Genomic DNA, 19,933 nt, shown 5'->3' on the forward strand with positions numbered 1-19,933 from the left:
TTGAACAACGTTAGCAATGACTGAAGCGGAAATGTTGGGGAGCCTTTCAAAGTAGAACTCGAACAGCTTGGACTTGCTCTATGCACATATCACCAATAATACCAAAACCATCATTAAAATATCACATAATAAAGTGTAATAGTACACAGGACATGATGTACATGTACGTAGAGTAGATGTTAAATTAACATGATGATGCATCAACCGAACTTGAAATGTTAAGAAGGAAGGAAATTTCCTCACTGCGTTTGTAGTAGTCCGACATATTTGCTCAGTTTTATGACAAAATAAAGTTTGTTTCACTCGTATTCATTTGAGTTAATTTTAGTAAATTGTTGGTCATTCCTACATCATCAATTCTCCGTTTATGAAATACTGTATTATGAAAGAGCTATTTACACTTTTATTTTGAAGATATGGCGTTAGATCCGGTATCTCTTCAGTTGTCCCCTGTATTTAATAATTGACAACTTTTCGTACGAGACAGACTCCTTTGCACAGATGATGCGCTGTAGACTGTATACGTGTATGGAATGAAGAGAACATAGAAGGAAAGGCAAACATGCACCTAAAAAATCTAGTTCTCTAATGAACCCAAGTCAAAAGCGATCGGAGCAGAACTGTGTGCACATAAGGGAGAATAAGAGAAAAGACAAGGGAAGAGGAGGGTCCTAAATCGCAATGTTCCTGGATCTCTCTCTCTCTCTCTCTCCCTCTCTCTCTCCCTCTCTCTCTCCCTCTCTCTCTCTCTCTCTCTCTCTCTCTCTTTCTCTCTCTCTCTCTCTCTTTCTCTCACTGCACAAGGGTTATTCTTTGGGTCTATCTGGCACCTTGGTGGGGTGGGACCAGCACCTTCTATACACCACAGCTGTGTCTGTCTCTCACCCTAAGGCCCCCTCCCCCTTTTTGGCATAGAGAGAGAGGCAAAGAGAAAAGGAGGAAGAGGAGGGGGTCTCAGACACAAAACAAAAGTTGCCCCCATTGAGGCAAAGGCAAGCCCACACTCTGCAAATTTTTACACCCTACATACACATGGACACTGGGAGCTTCTTTTCTCTACCTCTTTGTCCCGTTCCCCTCACTGCTCTGGATGTCAGGGAGGGGGGTAGACGTACGTGAAAGAATTCACACTCCAATATCAAGTACTGTGTCCAGGACTACGGTGGAATGTTAATCTAATAACGTCAATGAAAGCTTAACAGAAAAACTTTGAGAGACGTTTGGACAGTCAAGAGAGGCCGAATGGGATGACTGGACTTAAAATAAACAGAGAAAGGAGAAATCCAAGGCAGAGGGGAAATGCCTGAGGTTTAGCATTCCACTAGACTGGCAGTGTTGTTTCATCTCCCTAGTGTTGCGGATTCAATTGTTCCTAATGAAAGAACAGCTTCCTTATGCACCACTGCTTTTAGATTTAGTTACAAGCCACAATACGTCCAAACAGTGGCATTTATGCATTTAGTTTCAAAATATCTTTGAATGATTCGATTCAAATAATTTAACCTTTGATTAAGCAACTCATTCAAAACCTGTTGAAAACTGTGGAAAACTCATAACATAAAAGTAAAAGAGATAAATAAATGAATCGCCGATTTCAACCGAAAGTGTGTTGTTTTATTGGAACTCAAATGTGTTGAGAGCACAGGAGAATTTTTTTTTCTATTCTTTATCCTGTTCAGGGTCATGGTTGAACTGGAGCCCTGAGGACTTTGGGCTCAAGGCTCGGTACACCCTAAAGTGGCTGTCACTCGGCCAATCGCAGGGCTGTGTCATAATCCTCACCCTCTGGGGAACGTAAGCACGTGAAAATTCCATGTATGTATGCAGCCGACTTTGGGTGAGTGTGGGATACAACCGTACTGATGAGTGGTCCAACGCAATCGATTATTCAAATAGCATTTATTTCTCAAAGATAAACACCTCAAATTACTAGTGACTAGTGCATGTCAGCTACTGAAACTGAAATAATTCAAATAGGTTCTTTGGTTTGTAGAAAAGCTCTACATGGTAAGACACGCCCACTTTCAACACCCACACCGAAAAGCTATTTTTCGTAAGGCTGCTAGAAAATGGACGGTAGGCTGGAATTGGCCCCTGGGCCGCAGTTTGGGTATTATATTCTGGTCACATTTATATTCATACATTCATATTCCTCCATTTTTCAAATCATACAGAGAACAAATGGTTGGAGCGTCAGCGACATTCAACTGAAGCTTGAACGAAATACTCGCCGAAAGAGGCAAGTCAGATAAGTTCCCACTTTTTCCACACATTCCTACACCATTACTGTCCCCGTCTACAAAACGAGACATTTCACATGCTAAGTCTAAATTCTTTTACTTCAGCCTTTCTGAAATGCATCAACATTTAAATGCCTTCTGGCTCCAGCATGAAAAAATGACTTAAGAGTGCAGTTGTGTGTGACCTGAAATAGGAGGAATTGCAGGCTGTGTGATGTTCAGTATGTTTTTCTAGTCTGTCCCACCCTGAGGCAATGCCAGATCTCATATATTGTATTGTGTAGTGACTGAAATAAAGTGTAACACTCTGAGTATGGTTAAAAAATCTCAGTGTATCTGTTCTTCGATGGGAAACATTCCATGTCCGCAAAAATCGGAATTAAAATGCGTATTAACATTTTGTAAATTAACCTTTTAGACTACGAAGAGCACGCTCTAGAAGATAAAGCCTGTTCAATGTATTTATTATTTAGAGTTAATTTTGTGAACAATTCAGCAACAACTTTTCGCCCAGTGTAGCAAATTTGAACAGGTTCCCCCCCTCCCTAAGCAATGTTAGGACAGACATAATTTACCAACGATAAATAATTAAATGAAAATGACATCCACGCACAATTTTGTATAGATTACCATTAAAAAAGTTACTAAGATACTATTGATATCTTGAATTATATTTGTGCAGGAATATATTATAGGCTTTCTGTGATCGGAAAAAAGAAGCTTATAGAAAGAAAAAACGCAAACACCAAAAATGTGCATCCTAATCTCAGGTAAATTCGCTATCTGAGTGTGGAGGTAGACGGTCCACAGTTGACTAACTCTCCAGTATTTTCAGGCTTCTGAACACACATTTCCAACTGTGGTTTGAAAAGCCCAAGTCTTCCCATGTGGCTGTGCAAATCTAACAACCCAACACTGAACATACTCTCATATGTCCCATTGTAGTAGTTTTTAATTATTGCCAGGGAAGATTAGACAGAAGAACAGACAGGTACATTTGGTTAAAGTCCAAGATGACCAATAAATGTGTCATTCCATTAAAAAAAAACATCCAAAAACTCACAAAATCGAAACACAAAACCAAGACAATGTAGACAATGATTTAAATGCCTGTGGGTAAAAATTAAAATGGATATATGAAATTCATGATTTAAATGCCTGTGATTAAAAATTAAAATGGATATATGAAACTCACTAGTCTTGTTTAAAAAAACTCTTTGAAGAACACTTTCAGAGCTGCAATAAACTAGAAGAAGAACGTTTTCAGACAGTATCCTCTTTTTATATGATAATAAGATCAGCACGCAGCCTTGTTTGGTTATCCTGCTGGACACGAGGACAGGTCACATTCCACAAGAGGCACTCGGTTCTTATGAAGGAGCGGGCCTTTATTATAAACATATGGGCTGCAGTTTGCATTGTGTATCAAAGAGCCAAGGTTAAATGTATGTTTGGACTACCTTGGACTTCCCGTCGGCAGGAATTCCAGCCACTGACACTGTCAGTTCATCCATGTGAAGAAGATTAAAAGTGAAGAAAATTGGAGCAGCTTCCACATACCATTCTTAATGCTTTTAGTGAATTAATGCTTTGTTGGATTATGATCAAATGGCCGGGACTTGGACTAGGACGGAGATTAAGTCCTCTAGTGGTCTGATTTAAAGGCTGAAGGTTTGAAACCCACAAAAGAGGAATTTAAATAGCTCACAAAATAAAATATTCCTTCATTGCTCGTCTTTGTCCATATCAGTGTCATCTAACCCAGATGACAAAACAAACAAACACAATTAAATCTATTATTTCCAAATGCCAAATTTTCAATTTACATGACCTTGAACAGCGTTTGATTCTTTTTTTGAATACTCATGTTGGGTATGATTTTATAGACGTACGCTTTTGAGTCATGGGACTCTGCTGGACAAAGCAGACAATTTGTTGGAGGTCATTACAATTCTTTAGGTACCAGTACATGTTCAATATGGCAATAACATCCACATCACAATATTCAACACCCATATAGCACATCACCTTTTTCCAATAACATGCAGCTCTAGTTGTAAACCAACCCACTGGCAAGGAATAAAACAATTGCCACATTCACATCTATTTGGCGCGACCTCCAAAGATAATTTGATGCACTTGAAACTATTGTGGAGACATAAGTAGGTGTTTCGTAACAAAACATGAACAGCGACATTCTTGGCATTCTCGACCAGCTACTCCACATAACAGCAGTATAAGGGTAAAAAAAAAAGTGGTAAATGAGGACCTTGGGAACAGTGTGAGGTGAAAAAAACCCCAAAGGAGCCACTTTCACACGAAGGTAATTAGGGTGTTTATGGAGGGCGAGAAGGTTCCTGATGGCACAGTGAGTGGAAAACAGGGTAGAGATAGAGGAGGAATAGAAAAGGAGAGCATGGGGGAACTAAGGCTGATTGTTAGGAAGCTGATTTATGAGGGTACAAGGTCTCCCAGGCCCAGCCAGTAAAAGGATAGAACTTCTGTCACTATATCACCCTCAGCCCTTTGTATGCATTGTGCCTAGACGGGGCTGGGGGCTGTGTGGAGATGAAAGTGGGTGGAGGGCGACTGGGCCGATTGTTGCTCGAGTGCTGCAGTGCCATGGCAGGGTTGGGGTCTGTACATCCTCACCACAGACAGCAACACTGATCAAAAGTTGCACTATTCCCTCCCTTCTAGAGCTGAAAAGTCTTTGAAAACTTCCCACTATATTCAGAAAACAAGATGACAGTGCTCCGTAGTGCCGGGGGGCCTGCTGAATAATAACACTTACAAACGAAACCAACAGCTTATGATAAGCAAGGTGCATGGAAGTATCCAGTGTTTTCTTATCAATGGGCGCGGTATGAGATGGGAGATGAGGCGACTGGTAAAACGAGGTCACCTTCTCCCTCAGCCTCAGAGGGATGGGGCTGTCTGTGTCTTGTCTATCTCCACACATAGAACTTCCCATAATACATCACTTGATCTTTCAAAGCCTTGATGGTGACGCACCTTCGGGCAAAAATCAATTTGCAAAGGCGAGTGCAATGTCAAATGAAGAAAGGGTGTCATGGTATGAGTGGTGGCTTGCAGGGACTATCAATGGATGGAGATTCAAAACTGTTTTCGATCCGTGTCACTGAATCCCTTTTGATGATTCCATCAAAGCGACACTAATGGCGTGCTTGACAGACCCATTCTGATGTTTTACACAGACTGGCACGGCATAAACATGTTCTTTGCATTGATTCATAAAACAGTTAAATTGACATGAGGACAAGAATGAATCTCATACATTCCTGAAAAATAGACCACTGTGACCAACTTGACGATCACTTTTTCATACACATTATGGCATTTAAGATCAACACTATTTTGCCCAAAGTATTCGCTAACCTGCCTTGACTTGAATATAAACTTTGATATGCTTTGCAGTATATTTATATCTTCCCGACATCATTCCGCATAACATCTGTGGGAAAACTGCATAGCTGAAATGCTGACAGGACCTGAATGATGCAAGTCACGCAAACACACACAATGAGTATGTGTGGCCTTTCAAGGTTTCTAAACTGACTGGGGAACGCCTGATGTAAAATGATTGATATTTATGTGATCAGTTCCAGTTACATCCAAGATCACATCGAAAGGATGTGCAGAGAGTGAGGATTGAGTCACAGCATGGGTTTGATGATGCAGGAAAATGCGAGGACATTTCAAACTGTAAATCCTGGAAACATTTCAGTACACATAGTCCCGTTTTCAAACACAAGTACTGTATACATACACATACAGTACACTATTTTAATAGGATTATAAGATTAACTCTTTCACCTTTTCCTTCCTACTTGTGTGAGGCCCTTCAGTGGAAATGTAAGGTTGGTATAATCATTTCTGAAGGTCTTACTTCATCAATAATAAATGCCCTTTGCACTTTTACCGTGAATAAACATGTCACATCTAAGCATTGCAGGTGCTGCACGAACAAATTGCTTTCGATTTCTGCTTAATAAAACGTTTGAACAGCTCTGTTCAAAAATTCATAATGTGCAAAGGGAATGTCCAAAGGCCAAAAATGTGTTAAAGAAACACATGCATTAGTAGAATCCTAAAAAAAAAGGGATATCTCATCAGTTAGTTCTTATGTTTCTTCACGCTGGAAGTCATGAACAAAGGTAGAGATTCTCTCTCACCAGACAATTAAAGTCCTGGAATCAATCTACTGATGTGTCTGCTGACATTTTGAGAAGATTACAGCTGTCTCATTTGTCCAACTTACATTTCCTGCACTTGCGGATACAGTCAGCAGAGGAGCCCTGGTCAGGTCTCCTATATCTGGATGAAAGGCCACATTCAATCACCACCACCACCAGACAATATCAAAGACCAGAAGGTAAAAGGAGATGGAATTGGATGTCAAGCAGCAGCTTAGTGGAAAAAGGCAAAGGAAGCAAGAGGGAGAGGCAGACTCAGTTTGCCTCAAAAAAGTAATACACGGAACATCCAGGATAGGGTTGAAGCAATGTAAATTGCTGCCTCAAAATGCCAGAACTTGGCCAGAATTGTTATTGATTCCCACCAATGAGGACTTAACGTGATGATGGAATGAGCTTGCTCGGATGGGACGGTTACAAAGGAGAAAGTAGCTCTAGAGCAGTTGGCTGGGATGTTACGTTGTGGTTGAAATAGACAAGAGGGATGGGTCCAGCATGCTGACACATTTACCTGCATCATCACTTGCTGCCATGCTAACGGTTGGCTGCTGGGAGGATTGGGTGGCGCATTGGCCCGCCCAAGCTGCAGAGTGCGACGCTCCTCCTCGAGGGCTCGGGTTAACTGCTCAAAACGGGCCTCTTGTTCTTTCACTGACGCCAAGATGCTGGCAGCTGAGCGAACTTCATAGTCCTCCATGTCCTGTATTAGTTGTACTTCTCCTGAGCTTGCAGGTTAAGGCGGGAGAGGAGAGAAGGGAAAGGAGGGGTACCAGGTCAATAAAGACACCCAGACGCAGAAGAAAGGCTGGAGAGGGTACTTCCTGTACAAGGTTTTAGCTAATCCTCATGCATAAAAAGCACCAACATGGCACATTAAACAGAAACAATTAAAATGGCTGACAGCACAGGGGGGGAGAGATTCATAGCGCAGAAAGTGGCATCTGTGCTAGTTTAATCTCTTTCATTTGCACTTTTCTGACACCAGTGCCAAAAGGGAAAAGTCTAAATCCTCTCCGATAAAGGCAAGGCCTGTGCAGAGACATCTTGGATTCACAAAACCCAGAACAGCAGACACATTAATGAGGGTACTCTGCTGGGTGCCAATTATGTGTTTGCGTTCTGAAGTTTGAGGCCCATTTGGTAATTACGACAAACCTTGGTAGAAATGATAGCACTCAGTGTAGGTTTTGACGAAATAGCTCCAGAACAAAATGGAGGCATAATTCACCAATTGTGAATAAAGGGAATTAAACATCACACACTTTGGGGCTTTTTCACACAAGCACAGTAAACCCAATCTTTATGTGAAGGATATTTTTAGATTTAGATTCTCTCTTGAAAGTATGATATGTTTTATGTTTAATAATGTGTTATTTCTAAATAAACTTTACACTGTCTTGCTCCTTTACAGCTAAAACAATCTTCATCCCTAACCTGTTAGTGACGTTAGGGCTCTGTGTAGCTTAGTTAAGTTCTTTCAGACCTAATTAATCCATTCATACCGGGGATGGGAGATACCAGGACACTCTGAGCCGTCCCTTGATTAGTTAAAAAAAAAAGTGGACCCCCCGCACCTGCAGATTCACCGTGCTGCCCTTTGACTTCATATTTGACTTAAATTTAGTCCCACTTGAAACATGAATATCACATGTAGCAATAATGTGACGTCGCCATTGTCATTATTCCTACTCCCTCCCAAATCGCTCCTCTGTAAATATAAGAAGAAGAAAAAAGATGAGCTAAATTTCAGTCGTATTAATTTATGTGGAATTAGGGGTCCTTCGTGAACTGTGAACTGTGTCACAATTGCCAAAGCAAAGAGCGGGATTAATGTGGATTGTGATTTCATTGAAAACAATGTGACCTTATTTCACAGTCCTGCATGCTGTGCAGAATGTCAGCGATTTCCTGTACAACTTCACAACAAGTAGCTCCTCCCATGTGTGAAAAAGCAACTCTTGAGAACATCTAGACATTTTTTCCCTGTGGTCATTGAGTCAATATGAAAATGCTAATAACCCCTGTTTTTCCATGGACACCTGATAATGAAGAAGACTTCACTCATGCAATTCCTGCAAATGAACAGTCATAGCCGGAATGGATGACACTGTCATTCCTGATGGTCATGCACATAACTGTAATGCATTCTGACATGCGAGCAATGCTGCAGGCGCAAATCCAACACATGCAGGGTTCCCACAGCCATTCAGACACATGTCTTGATTTCATATCACACATACTGTCAGAAGCTGATGATTTCCAGATAACAGTTGCAAGCCTGACTGCATGTCACTGTCACACATACAAGCAGCGATATCCCTAAGCGATGGTGGCATGATATCTAGGTTGCAATAAACGGGCATGGAAATATCGCTTCACAAGAATACACACCTAATAGATACACAGGCTGATAGCTGTTAGGCAATAGTCATCCCCGACGCAAACAAAAACAGACAGGTGATACAGGTAGAATGAGAAAGAGCTGGGGAAGAAAATAAGGAATCACAAAGGAGAGAAAAAAGAAGAGAAAAAGCCAAAAGTTAAATCAGATATTAAGTGCAGCAACACAATTTTCTTTTTAACATATTACATACAAAAGCTCTTGAAACAGAAATATTCGGTATTTGGCAAACAGCTACGTACGACAGACAACACTCCATGTAAATGAGTACACCCCAACAGATTTGTTAGAAAATCTCATTTTGGCTAATTGAGCTACAAAATACCTAGAGGGCCTCGTTGATTAAAAACAAAACACTTTAAAGTTGCGTACCTGGAAATGTCCAAAAATTATGATGAAAGATGAAAAATTGAGCCTCAAGTTACTATAAGATCTAGTTAACCCTCAATTGAGTGCTTAATAGACGGTTATCACCAAGTTTGGATTTTATGCTTGAATGTTCACTTTATTTGTGTGAATTGTAGATTGTGCAGTTTTGATTCAACTTCTCTGGCCATTTTTTTGGGACTGCTTTTGCAATGTGGGAGAAGTAGCACAGGGAGAATATGCAATCCCGATTTGGATCCCTGACCACAAGACTGCGAGACAAATGTGCTGACCACTTGTCCAACGTGCTGCCGGTTGGTTAAATAGTAAGTGTAATTTCGGATGCACATTATATAAAAGTAAGTGCGACAGACACAAATTCGAGGATTCTCAAAGTTAAGTTTCGTTTATTAATGCAGTCAAAGCCATCACAATCTCAACAGAGTATTTTTATTTAGCGAGGGGGGGTGCTTATGTGTATGTGTTTCTAAGCACAAACAGGATTCATTCCTCACTCTAAGTCATCATAAGTACAAAGTCGATTTCCTTTTAAAGTAGCAAATCCTGCTTTGATGTTTGTTGCTTTTTGTTGCTTATCTCTCTTTCCACCCTTCCTGCAAAGCAAACCATGACGAGAGGGTAAAAAAAAAAAAAGTACATTTAGATGAGTGAATTACGGTTTGCTTTATATCCTTTCCTCTAATTAGAAATGCTTATTTTACCCACCAGTAAGAGAGTACCACAGCTAATGTTGATTGCAAATACTAAGGAACCATAGTAATTTGTACCCTGACAAGGAGAAGGCGAGCAATATAGCCATTGCATAAGGGGAATATTATGTCGGCATATCAATTACGCCTCACAGCTTATCATTAAACACCAACATATCGGACTTACTTGGAGTCCAGAACACACAAGGACGAACATTTGAAGATTTCCAATCTGCTTCTCCAACGTCATGTTTTTTTTTTTTTTAGCTTTACATTAGCAGATGTTCACTAATGGCCATGAATTAAAAATACAGCAACGTTTCCGCACGATGACCCCTTTCCGACACTGTACTCACTGTCTTTAGATGTAACTTAAAATGAAAGAAAGATAAAAAAAGTGTAACACAGAAGGCACGCATATCATTTGCGGACAGTTTGAGTGTAGACTAATCAAAGGAAAAAGGGAACAGAATATTTCCATTACAAAGGGAAGCGGTTTAGTTGAAAGTGTTCTCAAGGCATAAATACATTTAATTAGCCTGGAATACAGTGGAGTTACTGTACTCCTATACTTTTACTGAAGTATCAATCACATCTACAAAATAATTAAAACACACTCGCAGCCACAGTTACAAGTGGATTTTCAAATGATGCAGTAGTCACTTGGAGGAAAAGTCAGCATTACAATAATTCATACTCTGTTTGTGGATAATACATCTTGCCTAGATTCTCTGTCATTGGAGCTCTCAAAACCAGAGGGTATTTTAGAAATTAAATTCTTGTCTTCAGGTTTCCATGTTTCATGAAAAACAACGTTATTAATGAATAACTAAACGGTTCACCAAAATTAGAAGTGTGTGTGTGTGGTATTTAATAAAACATAAGTGAATTCATCATTGCTATGGGAATTCATGTTTTTCTTATAGTCTTGCATTCTCAAAGGTGGGAAAAAATCTACTATAGCTCAAAGTCAAACTAACACTGTACATTCATTACACAGTACAAAATGCTGAACGAGCACAGCTTCAAAATCATGGAATTTACTCATTTTAAATGTGTATTATTACTCTTTGGTCAAAGCACAATCTCCCAGATGTTGTTTATAAAAGTCTTTAGGAAAACAAATAATGGATTCATTATAAATGTGACTCATGACAAGCTATTTACATACATAGCTTATGATTGTAAAAATGTATCCTTAAGACGCAATTGGGACTCCATGTGTCTCATATTGAAAACGTCAACATTCTTTGCATACAAATTGCAATTCCAAAGAGCCACTTAATGAATCTGACTGAGTTGTTAGGCAGGTGAAGCATATTGAAAAGCTTCAAGTGATATTTACCACATTCTAATTGAGTGAAATATGCTAATGGTTTGTTGGAGGGTGGAAAAAACAAACCTATTGAATAAACAATCATGAAGCACCTAACTAGCAACGAGTGAGTCAGTTCCTAGGGGACACACAACAGAGAGATGCAAGTGTTGAATGTTTAAACCAAAACTACTGTCAGGAAATATAATTGCTGCAATGATGAGCTGAACAAAGTGATTAACGGAGGCTGGAGGTATTACGGGAGAGGCGGTCGTACCTTTGATGTCGCGGTGAGTGCCGTTACACCGCAAGTGGAACAAGACAAGGCGAGGCGCTGATAGATTGGACTTGATTGTTCCGTCTCTCAGGGGAGATCTGTGACTAAAATAGAATGGCGTTGGAATTAAGTATGCAGCCGACTTGCTGACTCAACAATATTAAGAAATATGTCTTATACAATGCAGAAAAACATGCACTCATAATTGGTTCATCCCGGTATTCTCACCGGCCACGAAATAACACAAGAGCTACTTACTGCACTGCACTGTGTGTGAATTATGGCCTGCTTTGGCCACTCAAAGGGCCAATCAGGGCTAAACTTTTATTTATAAGGCAATATTGGTACTACTACCTTCATATATTTGTGTCTTAATTACTTTGAAAAATGCTGAATCCTCTTCTCTTGGATCACAAGATTATTTGTTGCTTTTTGGTCCCCAATGCTCAGACAAAGTTGAGTAAAAAGGCTTTTGTTTACTCTGCTCTTTATGCATGGAAGTAGGCTGGAAGCTCATTGATTTAATTTCTTTAAAGACTTTTAAAGGCAAATCCCATAATATGCATTTGTTTTTCATAATATGTTTGTAAAATTCTGCGCTCAATATGTAACTGTATTTTGTTTTTTTGTTGCTGCCACTAGGTCATGACTTCATTGAAAAAGAGGTTATTAATGAATGTTCAGATGTGAATTGATCATTTGATTACGTTGAACCAGACAAACCCCAAGTGCTGTGACCAATATTTGACTATTGATCCTTTTGTCAATAATAATGTATGGCAAAAACAAAAAAAAAAAAGGTAATGGCAACATTATCCACCCGGTTCTGGTTTGCACACATCAATGCTGCAGTGAAAATAGAACTTGACAAAGTGACAGCAACCGGCACATACTAAGCACGCTGCTTGTTCCCAATGCAAAATGAATGGTGAAGTGTGGTCAGGGTTCAAAGGTTGTTTTCATATAGAACAGCCATGATGACTGACGTCAAGTCGGAGATGCAAAACACAAATAGTTTTGTTGTGCAAATACAGCACTGATTTCCAGTTGTAATAGAATTCCTTTAGATGCTAAGGACGGGAGTTCAAAATAACTCCAAACAATCCTTACTGATGGTTTACATGGTCGTCTCTGAGTACTACTTAATTATGAAAAGAAAACAGCTACGCTGCAATTTTTCTCTCCCATGAGAAATTTCATTTTGTTGCAGCAGATACGTACAAAGTTGTGCTGACAAAATACAAACACAAACCAGCGCTTTCCGACAGACAAATCCTGCCTGAGGCAATCAAGTGTAATACATACAAATGTGTATTTTTCCTTTCCAATTATAATAATAACAATAATAATGAGGCAACACTTGCTGCAACAAACTTATGTGCAGCCTGACCTTTGTTTATACACTGTGGTGTCTCAGAAATATAAACATTGCAGAGACTGGGAATCAATGACCTATAGCAATACAAGAGCACAAATGAAATTTGATGTTTCATACCATGAGACAAATGATTCTGTCAGACACCACTGGCTCAGCTGCCTTTGATGGCACGGAACAAAGCTGACGATCCAAACACCGGATCAACTAATGATCACGTCATTTGCATCTTATGCAGATCTCCTCTCACCACAGTGAAATGGGGAAAAAAATACTTTTTACACCCTAATGTGAGATAAATTATATGTTGCACACTGAGCTAATCTCTGTTCAAATTTGAAAAAGAAATATTCATCACAAAGCAAATATAAAGTGTGTTCAAGAGAGTGTTCATGATGCCAAATTAGTCTCTGCATCTGCAGTTATGGGGCAGAAGATTAGTAGAATATTTCTGAAAACTGTTTCCAAAACATTTGGGGTTGTAGGGTCAATTTTAATTGGGTCCCCAAATAAAATGTTTACGCCCGAGGAGGCTTAAAATTAATTGATTGTCAAATGCGCACAAATTTTCTTGGCAAAGGGTTCTTTAGTGCAATTGCAATTAGTTTTATTTTTTTTTAATTAGCAGACAAACTATTTTTGTAGACTTCTGAGTTTGTTGACACTAGCTTCTGCCATTATCCTGTTATTCAATATTGTTGAGACCATCCAAGAAGACACTTGGCAAGCCCAAACCGTTTTTTCCATTTTTTTTGCCCATAGTTATGACTTTCATCCTTCACTCTGGAGATTATTGCTGATATACTTGCTGATCTTGTCTTAGGAAGTGTTTCTTCAAAGCTGGTTTTCTTTGGTTTCTGATTGTTACTTAGTAAATAAGAATTTCTTACATTCCTTATGGTTTTTGCTCACGTTTCGAGTTAAATGTAATCACCTGAAAATCGGTGAAAACTGTCTGTTGGACGGCATTTGCATGCTTTGGTATGAGGAAAGTGTTCTCCTCTCCAGTGTGAGTTTACATCAAGGACAGATCAATTGGATCGTTGGATCTCGGCCACAAACATCAAAAGGGAAAGTGTTTCTCTTTTTACGTCAGCACAAACCTTGGTAATACCCCTGGATGGACAACTCGCCGTGAGAGTGAGATTTTTGGACGTTTCATTGGATGCAGTTAACATGATGTGATGCGCTTGGAAGTGACTTCCATATTTAGTTTAGCGAGTGATTAACCTAAAGATAATGACATTAATGACAAGTGGCATGACAGTGATGCATTTTATTATCAAAGTATTTCCTCAGGTGAATGACAAGAATTAATGTGATTTGGCAGATCTAAAGGATGAGAATATCCAGTCAATCTATTTCCACGTGATTATTTTGATTCTACAGAATATCTCAAAAGCTGGCTGTGGTCAACATTAATAACGGAATCCTCTAGCAATATTTGTTTATATCTGTGTGTGCTATTTCACATGCTGAGCAGACAATTGAATATTCTGTCATGATGTGTTCCCTTTGAACTCACGTTCTTTGGAGAATGCTCCAGAGTAATTCTGCGATTAATAATAAATGATGAGTGAGGCATATCTAGCCTGTCGGAAGAAGGAGTGGGGAGTGAATCATCACCACATTTCCTCAGAATCCTGAAAAAAAAAATCAGCCTCTAAAAAAAGGTGTATATGTCAGGAATAAAACTAAATGATATGCATGTCATTCTTGTCGAGCTTTTGTTTTCAACATTTTATGTTTAGGGCTGGTTGATATTTCTATCCTATCTTCTCTTTAGCTTCTGGGATGTTTTTTTTTTAGTCTCACACGGAACACTGTCATAAAACTGATTTTCATGCAATTATTTCAGGCAGTTTGAAGCTCCCTCCAAAGCCCCAGACAGCTCTATGTTGCCAGGTAATGGCTCAGCTGAAAGCTGAGTGTGGGGGGGGAAAAAAACTCTCTTGCATATGCTCTACTTTGTGTGTGCAGACTGCGTCTGGAGAGAGCAGCAGCTAATTGCTTCTTCCAAAAGAACATTAGAGACCATCATCATTAGTCCACACAAACAGACGGGCTTGTGTGATAAGAGAGACGAAAAAGGCTTTTGAATTGTGTAGTCATTTGAGACAGCTGATATTGGATGGTATTTTCTGCATTTAGGAAATTAATCTACAACAACACAACTCATGAAAAGTTACTAAAGCAGTAAAACATTTCACAGACTTCCACATTGCACTTCATGATATACAGTAATTACGTGAAACAGTGATGGACAACTTAAATCAGGGGTGTCAAACTCATTGTAGTCATAGCTTCTTTTGTAAGGCCATTATGACTGTCAACTAGGGGTGTAACGATTTATCGATACACATTGATTAATCGATATAACGCTCTACGATTTGTTGGCATCGCTGCTAAACGTAAACATCGATCTATATCGCCCGCTTTTTACCTCGGACATTAGACGCGACTTTATTTTGAAATCCAGTTCATTGTTGCTTGCTTCCTCTTTCCGGGAGCAGTGCGCGGCGTGTTGTGTTGTGAGCAGAGCAGGCACGTGAAAGGGGAGCCGACAACTACGCGGCTCCTGGGCTGGTGCTATGGCTAGTGTCCAAGAAGACGAGGAAATTCGCTCCCCTTTGGGCTTCAAGTCATTCGTTTGGAAGCACTTTGTAATTTCCTAAATAAAGATTTTGCAGTACCTTGTTGATTTTGCGTATGAATTGTTATAAATCAGGATATTGTTCTATATCGATCGTAGAGCACTATATCGTGAATGAATCACAGCAGGCTTTAAGATATCGGCAAATATCGCATCGAGGTTCTTTGTATCGATATGATATCGTATCGTGACAAAACCCGCGATTTACACCCCTACTGTCAACCCAAATAAATGTATGAGCACAATTTGTCTTTGCGGGCCACATAAAATGATGTGGTGGGCTGTATCTGGCCCCCGGGCCTCGAGTTTGACACCTGTGACTTAAATGCTGGAGGGGCCGCAAAAAAATATTTTAAGGACTCCATGTCCACAGTGTTTGCAGAATGTGTTGTGGGACTGTTTAGTCCATAGGTCGGCAACCCATGGCTCCGGAGCCACATGTGGCTCTTTTATCCTTCTGTTGTGGCTCCTTGTGACTTTGGAAAATAATGAGTATTTTATAAAAATTTAGTTTTTTCATTTTAAAATATAATCCTGAATTTGAAGATTATGGTAAACTTGTAACATTAAAATTCAACGTTTTTAATATTTTTACGGCCCAAAATATGCATCACATCCGCCAATGTGCGACATTTGAATTCCTGGCTTCCCTCACCTCTGGCAGCCGGCGTTTTTCCAGCACACTACCAGCGTGATTTTTTGACCCCTGCCTGGAAGGTAAATGATGGATAAATCCAAAAAAAATGAACATTTCTGAAGATAACAGAACGTTTAATGCTACGTGGGCAGATTGTTTTGCTTTCACTGCTGAGGAAACTGGTTTACCAGTCTGCTTAATATGTGGTGAAAAATTGGCAAACAACAAAAAGTCAAATGTTGCGAGACATTTTGAGAACAAACACTCGACCTTTGCTAAGAAATATCCCAAGGGAGAGGAGCGAAAAAAGGCCGTTTCGGAGCTGATGCGGAAGGCTGATGTGAGCAGAAGTAGTCCTTTTTTTTAATTCAGGAGGACAACTGGCTGCACACTCCAGTTCACGCGATGGGACAGGAGTAGACTGCGCATTTTTTTGGTTTGCATTGTTCCTTCAGTGCTGGTGGATAATATTTGGATAAGTTTGGATTTTTATCTCATAAATAAGAGGACAGGTGACTGCAGGCTGTTTGCATTTTTTGTTCAGTGGGTTGGGTTAGTTTGGATTTTTATTTCTTAAATACGAGGACTCAAATAGACACTGGGTATTTTATTTGAAATTAAGCATTAACCATGTGTAAAATGCTTTTTGTTACATGCAGAAATACAATTCTGTGTTCTCTGCAGCAGTTTGTTGATTTCATTTTCATAAATGCAATAGTTTTTTGTACATAGCATAATATATAGATGGATAATATATACATATAATGATGTCAAAATGGGTTGTGGCTCCGGGTGCTTTCTTTTCATTGGGGGGGCGGTCCCAAATGGCTCTGAGTAAAAAAGGTTGCCGACCCCTGGTTTACTCGCACACTAACATGATTTCAGTGTCAGTAATTCAACCTTTATGTAAACACAAATTCATGTGCTACCAACACAACTGTGACTAAAAAAGCGTGCATTAGACAGCAGCTTTAAACAACAATGAAAGCTGAAACTAAACATCATTTAGTATCTTAGAAATAAACTCCCCTTTTACGCAAACAAGTTAACAGGTGGCGTGACCAGCTGTTCTTTTTGTGATAGTTCTAGTTGGATTAAAAAAATAATAATAATCACACATGGCTAATTCTCGGGGAAACCACTGTTGCAATAGCTCATATTGATGACTAATCATTTTCCATCAATGAAGATTTTGAAAAGTTAGAATTTAACGCATATCACTAACATGAGTTTGCATACGGCATCGTATACTTATCTTCACAGAGCAATGAAAAAATGAAGTACTGTAATGGGCCCTAGACAATACATATCTGTCTGTCTTGTGTAGTTTTGCCTTCTTCTCACATGTGTCTCTATCCCTGCTGAGGAGCAGGTGCTGGTTGACTGGTTGACGGAAGATGTTAATAGGGGCACATGCACTGAGAGAAATCTTTTAGCCCCTGAACCTTTTCAGTTTGAGTGTACTCGTCTCACCTCTGATGCTGGGCTAACCTTTTATTAGGGACAAAATGTCAGAGGCACGACTGCACAACATGAGCATATAATCATTTCAGTGTGAGGCATTTTCAGACCATTCTTTACCCTAACATTTAAAAAAGGGGAAGAGTATATGAGAGGAGGAAAGAGAGAGGATTGAGGTTGGTGTTTGCCTCGCACCGTCAAAGCTGTTAAGAGATCAAAGATTGGCCCGGGTTTGTTGACCAATCTTTTGGTATATCTGCACGGAAAAAGGCCAATGCATGATTGTGATCCAAAACCAGAATTATAGAATAGATTGTCAATACCTGCAATGCAGCTCTGTGGTGTCTTTGCTATAAGGATTGCCTAGGTATTAATTGTAATGCAGCCATAACCTTCTGGCAGCGTATAGCAAAAGAAAAAAAACACGCAAATGCTTGATGCTACAAATACTCAGAGGCCTCCTACCTTGTTTTTAACACAGAACAACTCCTCATCTCAAGCGAATCGACGTTTTATTTCTGCCAATTACTGCATGAATCATGAAGGACAAATCTGTTGAAACCAGATAAAAAGTCCCAAACAAATCAAGTCAATCATTAACAATTTAACATGTAATCTTAGTTACCATGTAAAACCATAAACAACGACAAAGCTATTTGAGCAAAGAGAAGTTTGAAATTGTTTGTGTGTGTGTGAACTGAGCTTTCAGCATGAAGGTCATCAGCGAAGCATCAACACTTGAAATAATTACTTTCTGTACCAAATGGGAAATAATCTTGATTGTAGAAAATAGGCAGAGTTAATGTGCATCTAAAATCTGTTGCTGAGAATTATCATTAACTCAACACATTTCCGCCCTCTCGGATGAACTGAAAAAACTGCATTCTCCCCTGGGAAAGGACAGGAATTCAGCCAAATGTAATTTTCCATCACCACATTTCTGGATACAAAAACAGGAAGCTATTTTTAGAAACAAGAGTGCTTCTTTCCTGAACTGGACATCGAGAAGTGTGTCCACTGCAATCAAACGGGTCGCTAGAGACTGTGAGAACATTACCAAAACGGCTTCTACGGCATCTGACTAAAGCCCCTCATGTTTTCCTGCCTCTTTTCTCTTTTTTACTCCATAATGATAATGAGGGAGCCATTACATCCAACTAAATGTACATTTCCTTCAAATGATGCCTGAAACAGATCATGGTCATTATTTAGCTTTTTTTGCTGCATGCAGTGTGGTGTTTTTGTGTGTGTTTGAAGACTAATGTTGTAGACCAGCGGTGCCCAAATCCAGTCCTTAAGGGCTCTTTCTTATGCAGCGTGGAGTGTGTCCCCACTAGTATACATCCGATTCAATGACCAGTTCATCGGCAAAATTTGAATCCTGTTTCAGGTGTTGCGGTAGTCATGCATCGACAACCGTCTGGATCTGGACTTATCTTTTCAATTTTCTTCAACTAGCTTGAAATGAGAAGTACAGTTTGTCGGTCATTGTCATGGCAACCCCAGACTGGCTATTTCAATGGACTGCAATATTTGTGCAACTCCCGTGTGTGAGCATGCTGACGTAATGCTGTTCAGCATTGCGTGCAGTGACGGCATACGTTTGCTGTAGACATCAAATAATGTATGTTTCCAGACAGGATGATTTAATAAAACGCTTTGAAATAAGTTACACATTATAACTGACAACAGAACATTGTAGTGGTAATTCTGTCAATATATTGAATTATCCATGTTAACAATCATTCCTTTTGTATTGCTTGTCCTGCTGTTTGTTCTTCCTGTCTAAGACAGTTGTTTACTGAGATGTGGCAGACGAGAAGGGGAACAGGGAACAGTAACTGCTTTGTCATTTTAAATTCTATCGATATTCTCTCAGACTGCCATCCCGACGGCAGCGGCTATAAGGAAGGGTGTGGAAAGAGATCAGGGCTGATGGAAGAGTAACACACACCGTCTCGGAGCCATCACTTGCCAAGACTGAGAGCATCAATCCATCACCTTTTCACTGAACCCTTGCCTCCCCTGCTGCTTGAAAAAGACCCAAAACCCAGCACCTACTTATCTTTGACATTGAGTGTGCGTCATAAGTGCGACCTAGATTTAGTTTTACCTGAACGTCCCTTCCGTCAATCAAAAGTACGAATGTTTGGCGGTTCTGTTACTCATAAGCACGATGAACTATTTTTGGGAACCCGTTTGTTAAATCTTCACAAGTTCTAGAGGCAAAGTTCTCAGAACATGCATATAAATGTTGGTAGGCTACTCGGCGCACAAGTTG

The 19,933-nt window shown here is 39.7% G+C and overlaps 1 long non-coding RNA gene across 1 annotated transcript in view; it reads right to left on the reverse strand.

Moving 5' to 3' along the window:
• Positions 1-11,535: 11,535 nt before the first annotated feature.
• Positions 11,536-19,933, reverse strand: part of LOC133153852 (uncharacterized) — a 49,252-nt gene continuing 40,854 nt past the window's right edge. The window contains exon 3 of the long non-coding RNA XR_009714398.1: positions 11,536-11,630. This is a non-coding gene — a long non-coding RNA (uncharacterized LOC133153852). The remainder of the gene's footprint in view (positions 11,631-19,933) is intronic.

This window comes from Syngnathus typhle, linkage group LG5 (genome assembly GCF_033458585.1).
Source record: "Syngnathus typhle isolate RoL2023-S1 ecotype Sweden linkage group LG5, RoL_Styp_1.0, whole genome shotgun sequence".
NCBI classification, from domain to species: Eukaryota; Metazoa; Chordata; class Actinopteri; order Syngnathiformes; family Syngnathidae; genus Syngnathus; species Syngnathus typhle.